Source organism: Ambystoma mexicanum, chromosome 7p, assembly GCF_040938575.1.
Source record: "Ambystoma mexicanum isolate Mex_15411 chromosome 7p, UKY_AmexF1_1, whole genome shotgun sequence".
Lineage (NCBI taxonomy): Eukaryota > Metazoa > Chordata > Amphibia > Caudata > Ambystomatidae > Ambystoma > Ambystoma mexicanum.
Genome location: NC_090939.1, coordinates 539,354,754 through 539,367,772, shown reverse-complemented (window position 1 = coordinate 539,367,772; position 13,019 = coordinate 539,354,754). Strand labels below are relative to the sequence as shown.

Here is a 13,019-nt window from a genome sequence, read left to right as displayed (position 1 = left end):
GAAAGAGGCAATGGACCTTCCTTGGCTGAAAGGATATGCAGATTGTGAAGTGTCAACTGTAGCCTCTCCCAGAAGGAAGGGGGCAGATTGCTTCAAACCTGCCAGCAGGAAAAGGAGGCGGGGACAGACAGTTACTTTTGGATTCACAAGCACAGAAAGCATATTTTTGAAAAAGACTGATAAATGACTATGCAAATTTGTAAAAATTATAGAATTACTAGCATTGTTAATGTGATTTTTGGGTGCACATTTTAAAAGATGCCAGATGTTCTGGGAAGGCACAGTAAATCTTCTGGTTTTACAGAAAATATATTTATGTCAGAAGCATGAAACTTCACACACTTCTGCCCATAGACAATGCGCATATATGCACCAATTTTTGGACAAATTGCATATTGTGTCCCGAACAAAAAGTGTGAAAATCTGTCAAATCCAAATCCAAAATCCCACAGCCACGAGGCTTGGAAGAGTGTTTTCTCTACAAAATATGTGATCAATGTATGTTATTGGTGTAAAGATTGTACACATGTAAAGATGTATTATACCAAAATAGATTTCATGTTCAAAAAGCAAAGGGGAGGATGTTTTGACTCATAAAACCACATCATCATGGTGACACACTGTTTTCTCCTCCAATAAAGGGAGAGAGCTGGTTCCAGCCAATAGCCTACCGAGGGGGTGCACCTAGGATAATTCAGAATACCCACCCCTTTATTAAATGCCTAAATAGAGACAGCTGAGGGCTTAGAAGACACACAGATTCACCCACCAACCGATTGCTGGCGGAGCACCCTGGAGGACCTGACATCACCCTTGCTCCAGACTCCAGAAACTTGGCAAGCAGAAGGGCCCATTCCCTTAGCTGAACCATTCTAATTTACCCCAGACCTCGAAGGGGAACCAAAGAACAGCCTGGCTGTGCTGTAACTGCTTTCCGGCTAAGAATTATTGCCAGAATCCAAAGACCCAACCCAGTAGAACCGTTCTGTGACCAGATAGCTGAACCAGAGTCCTTACAGATCCAGTCCAGTCCTACCGTGCTGTGACCAGAGCGCCTTGCTGATTGCAGACCAGTGCGGCTTGCTGTCAAGTCCGGTGTGCCCAGCAAATTCCTATCCAGAAATCTAGACTGACCTGAATCCCTGACGGTTCTGTTCAAACCTATGTAGTGAGCATCCTTAGTATAGGACTGTCACTAGCCATATACTGTCCATAGTCATCCCTATCCAAACCCATCATCTATTATATCCAGAACTGCATTGTTCGAATATTTTTGAACTGCCTGAACTCTCTATCCCATCCCTATTATCCTCTGTAATAGTAGTGTTAAACCGATCTTTGCGCTGATATATATTTTTCTGAAGAAGGTGATCGTCTCGGCAGGCAAAAACCATCCAGAGACGTCCTGGGCTGGTGGCTGTGCTGTCGTGTAATTTGATTCTTCATAGTCCATCCCTAGTGTAAAGAATCCTGTTTGAATTTTTAAAAGCGCATCCTTGTTTTACAATTTGCCTCTATTTGGAAAAAACAACCTCCACGAAAACGTCCATAACGTCTTCAATTTTCATGCTAGAAAATGTAAGTGTCTGCTTGTAGCTAACAACCTAAGCTTTCTAGAGAACCCAAAACAGCATCCCAAATCCTTATAGTTCTCCAGCGATCGCGATTCCTGCGCGCGGACAGGTTTACGCAAATTTTTCATTTTGGCAAAATCTATAACGTGTAAAATAGCTTTTCATTGCACCTGACCTCAAAATTAAGTTTTCCCATTGCTTATTACTCTCAAATCATTACTAGTATTTGTTTGCAACCATACAAAGTGGCTCCCATTAGAATTTCAACAATTTCATTGATTTAAGCCCATTTTTAGTGTTTTACCTCTTCCATTCAAAGCCAACTTTAAAACCATTTTGACAGTTTGCCAATTAGTTCTGTTTCTCTCTTGTGTTTGCTGAGGGGACATTGGGATTGATATATTTGCTTGAATTTTGCATTCCTGAAACCTGTTCTCTCTCCTTCTATCTCTTTATATTGCATATTGGGGGGATTGAGGGGTGTGCAGGGGGAAAGAGTAATCACATTGCATTTGACTGAATATACACAAAAGTATTAATTATGTGCTGCATTGCGTTTGCTCATTATTACTCCTTATGATTAAAGAAATTGTTTAGTGTGACATCACCCCATTGGTGATTATTTTATACCCATTAAAATAGTGTGATTATCTTGTAAAAATACCTAAATAAATACTTTAACTTTGCAAACCCGCCTGCTTCATGGTTCACTGTGACCCGGGGGGGGGTTAAAAGAGAGGGGCGTGATATAAGTGGTACATCGTTCAGAATAAAATAACTTATAGACACAAATAAATAATTATGGGTTTCAGTTGTGCATCACATCCTAGGCATTGACTTAGGTGAAGTGCCGGATTGAAATCACTTACAAATTCCATACTACTCATACACTAGGGCCATTGAATTTTGCAGGTGTATGTGACAATGATTTAATAATTGTTATGGATTTTTTATTCAAGTGGCCAGAGGTAGAGGTGGTTTGTGAAGCTACCTCTGGTAACACAATAATGTTTTTGGAGGGAGGGTTTTCCTTCAGATATTTTAAGTTACAATGGACCTCATTCCAGGGTTGGTTGAGTATGATGGGGATTAAGCACAAGAAGACAGCTCTGTATCGTCCCGAGAGTAATGGTTGTGTTGAGGGATTCAATAGGATGATCATGGGTGACATTAGGATGGCAGTGAGCATCATTGAGAACTGGCAAAGGTAATTGATTCAAGGGGTGTTCCAATACAGGATCACCCCCGTAGCATGACAAAAGTGTCATTGAGTATTGAGAGGGCGCATGCCCAATACACTTTTGACACCAGGCTTGTTGTACATATCGAGAATGTTGAATGATAATGTAAGGCACATCAGGGATCAGATTGAGAAGAGAGTGGAGAAGTCCAAAATGAATTATATGATTGGAAACATGGATGTAAGGGAGCCAGATTTGTTCCGGGAAATACGAGTAACATTAGGTTGTCGAGTAAGGGGAGGAAGTGTGAGTTGAAGTATTCAAGGGAGAAGACAGTGATGAAAAATGAGCATAATGCTGTAAGAGTGGGTGGAGGATAAGTGTGGAATAAAAAGAGAGAGGTGCCTTTGAAATAATATCAGTGTTGTATCAATCTTGGTTATGTATGAGCCAAGTTGGTCCATGTATGAGTGTAAATAGTTTTAACAGTTTCAGTAGGTCAAAATGTTTATATCATTGTAGTAATTTAACTTGTACATACAGCTAACATTTGTTAAAGAAGCTTTATAGAGGGAATGTGATATGTTATATCATTCTATTGTGTTATCATTCTAGTACCATATGGTTACTTGCTGGAATTCCATACCATGTTCCACATGGAATTGTTATTGCTTAAAGGGGTAGAACACTCACAAATTATACTGTCCCAAAAGATGTGCAATAATCAAAAATGTATATAAAACATATTTTTAAAGAACGTTCATATGTATAATTTTGAACAAATGAAGCTCAAATTGTTTACATGGGGGTATCTATTTTGTGATTATAAGCAGCCTCCTCTGTTCATGTTAAGCTGTGCTCTGGTGGCAATAATCAAGCAAGAAAAGCCACCTTCGGTGAGCTTTTGCTTACTGCAGCCAGAGAGCACAGCTTAACATGGAGAGGAGGCTGCCTTCACTTTCATTTTACTTTTTCTGTACTCCCCATGCCCAAGGAAGCACATAAAGCATAAAATGAAAGGCAGAGCAATTATAAATACTTGACAGACCGCTGGCAGAGTTTTCATAATTTCTGCAACTTTCTTTTCTAGTTTCCCATGCTCAGGAAACTAGAAAGGAAAGTCCAACAATTATGAATACTCTGCCAGATGCCGGCAAGGTATTCATAATTGCCTGAAGTTTCCTAAAAAAAAGGCACAGCAATTATAAATACAACATTGTTGTATTTATGATTTCCATGTTTTTTCTCATTTTCCCAACCCGCCCTGAGGATGGACATTATGTCCGAAATGCATTGGCTGGGGTCTCTGCTATAATAAGAAAAAATTTGAAATAAAAACATTATTTGAATAAGATATATGAACAGTTGAAGAATGTTTTTTGGATACAACTTCACAGGTTGGATAAAAATTTAACTAATGAAGCAATTGGTTTGAGTTTCACGCAGTAGTGCTTACTACACATAAGGTGTCTCCAAAAAGTCCAGTGAGAAATTCACTGAGCATTTTTGCTTAAACTTAAAAAGTAAACCACTGCAATTATAAATAAAACTGAGTTGTATTTATGATTGCAGTTGCTTTCACTTTGAGTCTCCTGGGTTCCTCCGAGAGCCTGGCAAACTTAAAAAGAAAACCACAGCATTTATAAATACAACCGCGTTGTATTTATGATTGCGGTGGCTTTCACTTTGAGTCTTCCAGGCTCCCCCGGCCCGGGGGTGCCCGGGAGACTCAAACTCAATTTTCTCACCCCGCCATACTATGAGTTGGGTCCTGGAGTGAGGGATTTACCTCCAGCATCATGTTGGAGGTAAATCCCCTGACTTTTTGTTGAAAATCAGCAAAATCAGTAGAATTACTGCCAGCAGAATTACTGCAGCTGTAATTCTGTCGAACTCCTCCATGGACTCCCATAATTAATGGGGATTAACAGTGCCACCACCACTTATAATGCAGCAGTAAATCCGCCGGACCAAGTGGTGGCAACAGCAATTCTGTTGAGTGGTATTCTGTGGATTTACCACCAAAATATCACCCACCCAATAATGAGGCCCTATATAAAGTCTTAAGTTTCATGTCTCCTCAAACATTTCAAGCTCCTGCACCATTTGCACCATCCACCAGTGCCAGCTTGTGACCAAGCTTTCCTTTGATCAGCATCACTTATAATCCATTCCTGCAGAGCAATTGGAGGAAGTTTGTCAAACAGTCCTGTCATTGATGGTTTAATTACTAGTGAAAGTCACATCATCCAGACTCATTGGAGAGCTGATAGCTTAACTGGTTGCAATTATATTTCAATGTCCTCCGCAATTTGTAGTCTTTAGGCTATAACCAGACTCTGCGTGTCAGGTCTGCTAATCTTTCAATTTGAATGAAAATATTATGTTATGTTTCTTGTGCTGGGAGGCACGATTAGCAGAGGAAGAGTGTGTTCAGTTCTTAGATGAGCCATGGGTCCTGTAAATCAACAGGAATCATCCATGGGAATTCTCAAAGGTAGATTCATTGTTTGTGGTAGTCAGCATATAGGCAAATGAGAAGACACCATCAGACTCCATTTTATGAAGGCGGATCATGTTTACTATTCTTGAATCATACTTGCAGATGCCAAATCCACTATCCTGTGGAAATGAAGGAAGATTTTCCAGAGATATGGAATACTCTTTGTGAAAGCCCAAGTAGTCTCAGTGAAGAATATTTGCAACGTTGCAACCTAGGCTTCCTCAAACATGTTCATCCAGCACTACAGAGAGACTTTTGGTGGTTCTGTGTCTGTCAGATTTGATGACGAGTACTCAGGTCATCTTTGTAAATGAGAAAATCTGATTAAATCGTTCATGCTGCAGGTTCTGCTCTGAGTCTGGATCTTGAGACAGGTCTGTTTGACTGCTCTGTATATCTTCAATTCGTTAGGACTGAGTACAGGCGGAAAGATGGAAGGTAATGTTTGATCACACTGGTTAATCAGCATTATCCATTATCCTTCTAAATTCCCAAAGGTCTGCTCACTCTGTCCTTGATGTGTATGATTTGCCTTTCCGAAGTTGGAAAATATAGAGGGGCTGATTCATGGAATTATTTGCTCCAAACAATGGGGATCTGTGCACCATTCTGCCCGCAAAACCCTGTTTACCAAATAGGGATTTGCGGGCAGAATGGCGCACAAATCCCGTTTTTCGGCGAAATAATTCCATGAATCAGCCCCAGAGTGTGGTCATTGTTTGGGGATGGTTGACTGTAGAAATACAGGAGAGGGAAAAACACTTTTTTGTTAGAAATGTTCTGTACTAGGATCTCTGTCTTTTGGGCTGGAAGTCCTTTGGTTTGTTATTACTGTGACGGGTCTTAAGGTATAAGGAGTAATTCGGTCTACCATAACTAATGAAAAATGATATGACCAAGTTTGCAGACCAGGCACAACATTGCAGAACATAAGGTCTGATGAAGGAAGACACCTTGCTGCTCATTTCCATCAACTTCTCCCAATTGAATCTACCTCACTGGCAAGTATTTTACAACGCTTTGAAACTGTTTGTTGGAGATCGGTCGTGAATGTCTCAAAATTGTCTGAGGCTAAACGACGAGAAAACAGAGCTTTTGATAGTTGGTCCACTGAACGCCCATTCTTTTTGGCACTCTGATTTATGGCCTGGATCTTTGGGATCCTGACCAGCACCCAGCCCCCAGCCCCTCTGTTACGATCTTAGGGATTAAGCTCCTCCCTTCTGGCTGAAGAGAGGGTCAGTTTGCATTTGTCTGTTTTGAGGAGGGTGTGCAATCCTTTAGGTTTCTTTCTTGCTTTGGCTTCTAGCGTACAGATGCCTCCTGACCTTGGTTTGCACTCAATGTGTTTATTTACATGACATAACATTACAACTGATAAGTAATAGAAGTGTATCAATCTAAACACATATATGTACTCATATATTAAATTAGGTTTTTTTGTCAACTCAGAAATTTGACCTGTACAATGTTATAGTTTTGTTTTCAGTGTTTTTGATTGTGCTGATTTAAGTGTCTTTAATTCTTACAGTGGCAGGACCTCAACGTGGCACATTTAAAAATTATGTTTGGCGCCCCTTTGCTTACAACTGGAAGATCCGCCTGCATATGTGAACAACAGAAATGTATTGTACTTGTGAATTTTAAGAAAAGGCAGTGGAATCCGTAAGTATGTTTTTTGGGGGAGAAACAGTTTCAGTTGGTGAATTTATATATGTGAGGACCACATATCTTATCACACAATAATATGGAATTAGAAGAAAGCATTCAGTGCAACATAGATAAAGGACAATTGGGGTGGTAGCTGTATGCTGCATAATTTAAGCCCCACTTTATACTTTGTTAATCTCCAACCATATCCACTGTCCCACACCAACGACCTGAAAGCAGAGTAAACCTTATATGTGATCAATGAACACCTTATTGTTTATTTGTCCTATTGCAAATAGTGTAAACCTAACTCGAAGCAACCAATCCCTTGGAGAGGTATGTCTTTGGACAGAAAATGCACATTTAAAGTAACACAAACTTTAGTGGGCGTACACAGATGCCCCCAGGTGGAATGTGAGCCCACCTTACAAATTCATTCTGTGGAAAAAATCGTAGATATAGGATTGGAGGGTAGGAGGTGGGTGGCTGCAGATTATCATTGGCAGGTTGATTGGCTTCTGCACAGCAGGGCAACGAAAGGCGATCAGCAGGGATCTGAAACACTAAATAACATCTTAAGAAAAGCTATACAGTTTTGAGTCACAGGGGACTCCCCACGTTTTGTGAGTCTATTTCAATTGAAAAGGTTTAAAGAGCCTTAAAACTAGCCTGATCAAAAACACGGACACAGATGTAAACTGCGAGTTATTGCTATGGGTGTTGAAAGCATTGTACCCTTCTATCGTGCACGTTCTTTATGAAAGTATACCTCAGATAAGCACAAGATGGCAGCATTGTATAACACAGAAACTATGAGAAGCACTTCAGCTATTTTTCCATTTGTAGACATACAGCATACAGCATGTTAGCACGTGGACACCATTTAGCAGCTGCAAATTCTGAATCATTGATCAAGAAGTGCAAAGGAATACTTGAAACGGTTTCTGCACTAGTTTTTAGAGGAGACAATATTGAGAGGAGTATTGGGCAAATGTTTACACGCCCAACTTCTGAGCAAGAAACAGATTCAATGCGAACATCTTTACAGCTTTACGAATTGTTCAACCAAGCACACATCGAGACTTACAGGTCAATACAGTTGTGAAGAGAGATGATCAGATAACAAAACTTTTTTTATATTGACATTATGGCTTTTTTTCCAAGTACCTATAATAAGCACAGAGGGGACCACCCACGTGTGTGCTTACTTTCACTTAGTCACCTACATGCTAACATAATTTGTGTACACTACACCGTGCAAACAGTGCTCGGAAATTAGGATGGGCCTGGATTGACATGCAATTGCAAACAATTGCAAACGCCTGACAGAATCTGCATGAAAGGCCTTACGGGCGTAGATGGATTGATGTGCAGGTGCTAGAAGCTAGCAGATCAGATACTGGCAGAAATGAATTCAGTGTTATATGATGTTAATGTGGAGGGAGAAGCCTGTGATTGCAATCCATGACCAGGGTCTGCTGTACAAATCATTGCACATTAATGTATTTATTTTGCTTTACACCAAAGCACTTTACAATAATTTGAGATGGTACCTACATTGATATTCTGACATAAATCAACAGAAGGCATAGAAAGCCAGAGAAAATAATAGAGGAGAAGAGAACGATGCAGAAAGAAGGCCAATGATGAACCAGAACAACTGATCAAATGTCTGGCTAAAATGTAGCATTGCAGGACAAAGTCAAACCAACCCATCCCCTACACTACAATGCAGTTACGGAGAGGGGTACAGTCACAAAAACGTATGAAGTCAATGTCTACTTTTAGATGTTAGACGAACTGCTGCTGTCCCTGTAATTTAGGTGTAGATCTTTGTTGATCTATGTTGAAATAGATCCTGGACCACAGACCGGATTCCCCACACACCGATAGGTCCTTCACCTCAACAGCAAAGCCCTTCGTTCCACACAGATGAACAGCTGGCACAACCCAGAAGGAAGGCATCCTCAGAGACACAGAGAAAGGCTCAACAGTTCCTCCCCCATTGGCTCTCCCGCAGCACGTCACAGCAGCCGCAGATGTCACAATGGGGCAATCCCATGCCTAAATGTGTTTCTGAGCTGTCCACACTCAGCGGCTCCGAGTCACCAGGGCACTGGGCAGCCACCCCTGGCCCTCCTGCCCCCACTCCTCCGAATGGTGCATGAACTGGGCAGGGCCTCCCTGGAGTGTGTGTGTGCCACACCAGTAGGGGGGACCACAGCGCCTCTGCAGGTCAAAGGAAGGTCATTGCCTGAATCTTCAGGAACCACGATAGGCATCTCCACACAGCCATCGCATTTGCCCGTTTGCCGACCTCGTTTAGTCGAGGACGGAGCTCAGCGTGCTGCTTTCAGAGGAAAGGGCCGCTTGGCATGATCAATACTACCTATACTAAAACTAAGAGCTGGTTCATAAAATAACGCATACAAGTTTTGCACCTGCTTTTTTTTTACAACTTTTCAAGTTGTTTAATATGTTCCCATTTGTGTAATAATTTGCCATAAAGTGGCCTATGGCTACCTGGATAAAGTTTTCCATATAGATACCTGTAAATTCCATGCCCCCCAACCCCCTCCCCCCTCGAAACTAGATAATAGACAATAAAAGCTCTGCATTTCAGAGATGAGACAAGGAATAAACCCATGTCTTAGTCTTATCTCAAGAAGCAAGTTCAGACTTACTTCATGACATCATAGTCCAGCAACCTACAAACGAACATCCCGGAAACAACCGCAAAAGCTGAAAACATAACAAAAACTCTCTGCCTTTGAAAACTAAGTATTCACAAAAGCATTGACTAGTAGGATAACACCCAAGGACCCGTTCATTACAGAGCATTTTGCATATGGGACTATTGGACAATACACAAAACAGACATTCTCAGCCTCACAATGACATATGACTCCACATTCCCATTGAGCTAACAGGCACTTGGCTATTGTCCACAATCTGAAGGAAGGGGTCATTATTGTGGATTAATGACCTGCCACAAAGTTATGGCACAAGGGGAATCTGAGAGCCATACATTGGGAAGGAGTATGTTGCCGAAGTGATAATGACTCCTCCTGAGCTCTATAAGGTAAGACAATACATAGTGGTTCTAACAATAGTGTTTTTAAAGTTGTGGTGGATACAGGAAACATGTTTGTTTAATACTCATTAAAGTAAATGCATAGAAAGTATGAGCACATTAAATGTGTTTTTATTTTGTAGAATTTATGTAACAAGGATTAGATAAGTTACGCATTTGAACTGTACACCTGGTTATCCTAGAAAAGTATTAAGGGTGGGAAAGAATGATGTATAATGTAAAAGTGAATGATGTCTCTACACAAAAGGTAAAACATTGTTCCATGTTTCACCTTTAACTTGTATGTATGTACTAAATGGAATGCTGCCTATCACAAAGACAGTGCAGTTAAAAAAAAATAAAAACATATTTTGGGGAAATGTAATTGCTTATGCAAGAAGGCAGATACATGGTCTCAATGATTCCCATCGTCTGAAGTCAACATATTTGGAATGCAATCAATGACATTACTTATTCAGTACATTCCATGCACTCAGGTCGGCTAAGAAGTCAACAATCACTTCTGCTTGCTAACAAATAATGATTGGCTGTAACTCGAAAACATGCTCCAAACTGTATATAAAAGAATTGCTAAAATGAAAGAGTTGGTGATGTTTCCATAATTGGCGTAGAGGGAGTCACAGATATTTAAATGAAGGGTAACACTCTCACAATGCTGCTGAGCTGCTAGCAATGTGTTGCCACTTAGACCCTAACACACAAAAAGCCCAAGCTGGGAAGATACCTTTATAATTTAAGGACTCTACACTGAGAAGGGTCTGTGACCTGCTGACCTCTGGTTTGGCTCCTAGCAGGCCCTGATGGGAACCACCTGAAAAACAGGTTGTTACTAAAGAAAGGCACCTGCACCTGCTACAGAATAAAACAAGTAATGATGGTCTTCTTGGTGTACCATACCTTGATAGGATGCCTAATTCATGGGTCGGTACCAAGTCTATTATTACATGGTTAGGTGGCATTTCCTAAATCATGACGGACTGGTTTGTTAATTAAAAGATGAGCCTCAAGGATTGATGACCATTGTAGAACCTGGACGCCAACAACATGTGCATAAAAGGAACAAGTGACATTATATATATTTGTCCTATAATTAAAATACCACATATTACGGGTTGTGATTTCATGATATATTTTCTGAACCTAATTATTTGTTGGGTTTAAATGGGATATTTACTTGTGTCAACATATATGGCACCCAAAACTATTTTCCTAAATCAAACTGATGCCGAAAAACTTTAAACTGCACTACTCCTTGTGACAGCAGAGAGACTCGAAGACCAATGGAGACTGTGTCAAGTTCAAGTGAGAGAAATGCCTCATTGTAGTTATGATTTACACCTCAAACGGGCCACCGTGACAAAGGTGCACCTGTGAGATGCAGGTAATCACCTGCACACCTGGGAGATAGCACTCGGCACACTGGCCTTTGAGTATATTCCGCCCAAAGACCTGGTTTTTAGCAATATCAAGTGAAAACGGGAGCTGCCCTGGTGATCACCCTATCCTAGATGGCAATTGTATTGCCTCTGATCTATCCTCCCAGCACACTGCTCATATAACAATTGTTGAGTTTCACCAAATGCTCACCAAACTGTCTAAAATGTATAATATATCTTAATAAGACCTTTCGGTTTTTTACATAAGATTTTATAGTCCCAAGTGCTTGCTATTTGAAAAACTTAGCACAGTGCCATCATTCCATATGCATATCAATGATTTTCCGGCTAGAGGATGATAGCGCTGTGTACATATTTCCATCATATGTGGCCAACTTGCATTTGACAGATGTCAAATTTCAGAGAAATTGTATTATTTCTCCAAAATTAATGATGCTTGAATTTGGGCTTGTTGCCAAGCGTTGACAAAACTAAAACATAAAAACATCCACGACTGCATATTAATATACGTGTCAACAATACTCGAGTCTGTTTAGAATTCAATAGAATCTCGGCACCAGAATTGGGTTGGGTAGAACCATCTTCTAAGACCCCACACCCCAATAATGGTGACAAATAAGCAGGGGGCAAGCAAGGACATAAACTACCCCAATCATAGACAAGGATTAACTATACCGTGCAGGAGATGGCATTCGGGCAGGATACCATTATATATTGCTTCTTGGGAACTCAAGGGTCAGCTGAAGAGATGCCATTGTGGGTAGCATGTGATGATGTAGTCTATTCTAATAGAAATAGTCAGCATTGAAGACATTCCGATGAGTGCCAGCCAAAATAAAGTTCCCACTATTAAAAGCACAGCTATTAAAGGACATTGAGGAAATCAAGGCGGAGCTAAATCATATTATAAGCGTTCTGATAACCCTCAGAGCCGCCATTTTCTTTTTTACAGGTTTGCATTAGGGAAATGGGTCCTTGTACTATATTGACCATATGATATGTCATTTTTTAAAAACATATAATCACTTATTATTATACAAGACGTCATGCAAATTGGGTAAGCGCCGAAACCTATTGCTTCCAATGAGGCCACGCGAGAGTGCCCTCTCGTGGACACTTGCTATTTATATACTCTGCAAGATTAACATTCAGTAAACATTTGTTTATGAAATCTGAACCTTGCACTTTACCTGTACAGATGAAACTCGACAGTCCTCCGTAGACAACGTCGTCATTGTCTGGTAGTATAAATGGACACCTTGTCTGTACCTCCAAACAATATTGCTTGCAAGGAATTTTTCTACTGCAGTTTAGTTGCGTGACTTCAAAATACTGGGAACATAGCCAGGCTTTGTAGACAGTCTGCAAAAAGAGAGAAGCAAAACAAGTATTGAGTTGCAATTGACGTCTCTCCCTTACACAAATAAGCATGCACCACACACAAAAACGTCAGGCTTACACCTACATCAATACTAGATTCCAGTCAGTGGAGGAAATTAAAGAGAAGGGCCAGGGGTGTAAAACTGCTTACACATGGAATTGGCACATATAGACACGAGCTATGCATCTTAGATATGGGCGGCAGCAAACACATAGGTATGTCCCTTCAGAAATCAGAAA

The 13,019-nt window shown here is 40.6% G+C and overlaps 1 long non-coding RNA gene across 1 annotated transcript in view; it reads right to left on the bottom strand.

Annotated features, from left to right (window-relative positions):
• Positions 1-12,757, bottom strand: part of LOC138526165 (uncharacterized) — a 116,494-nt gene extending 103,737 nt beyond the window's left edge. The window contains exon 1 of the long non-coding RNA XR_011283512.1: positions 12,590-12,757. This is a non-coding gene — a long non-coding RNA (uncharacterized lncRNA). The remainder of the gene's footprint in view (positions 1-12,589) is intronic.
• Between the last annotated feature and the right edge of the window lie 262 nt (positions 12,758-13,019).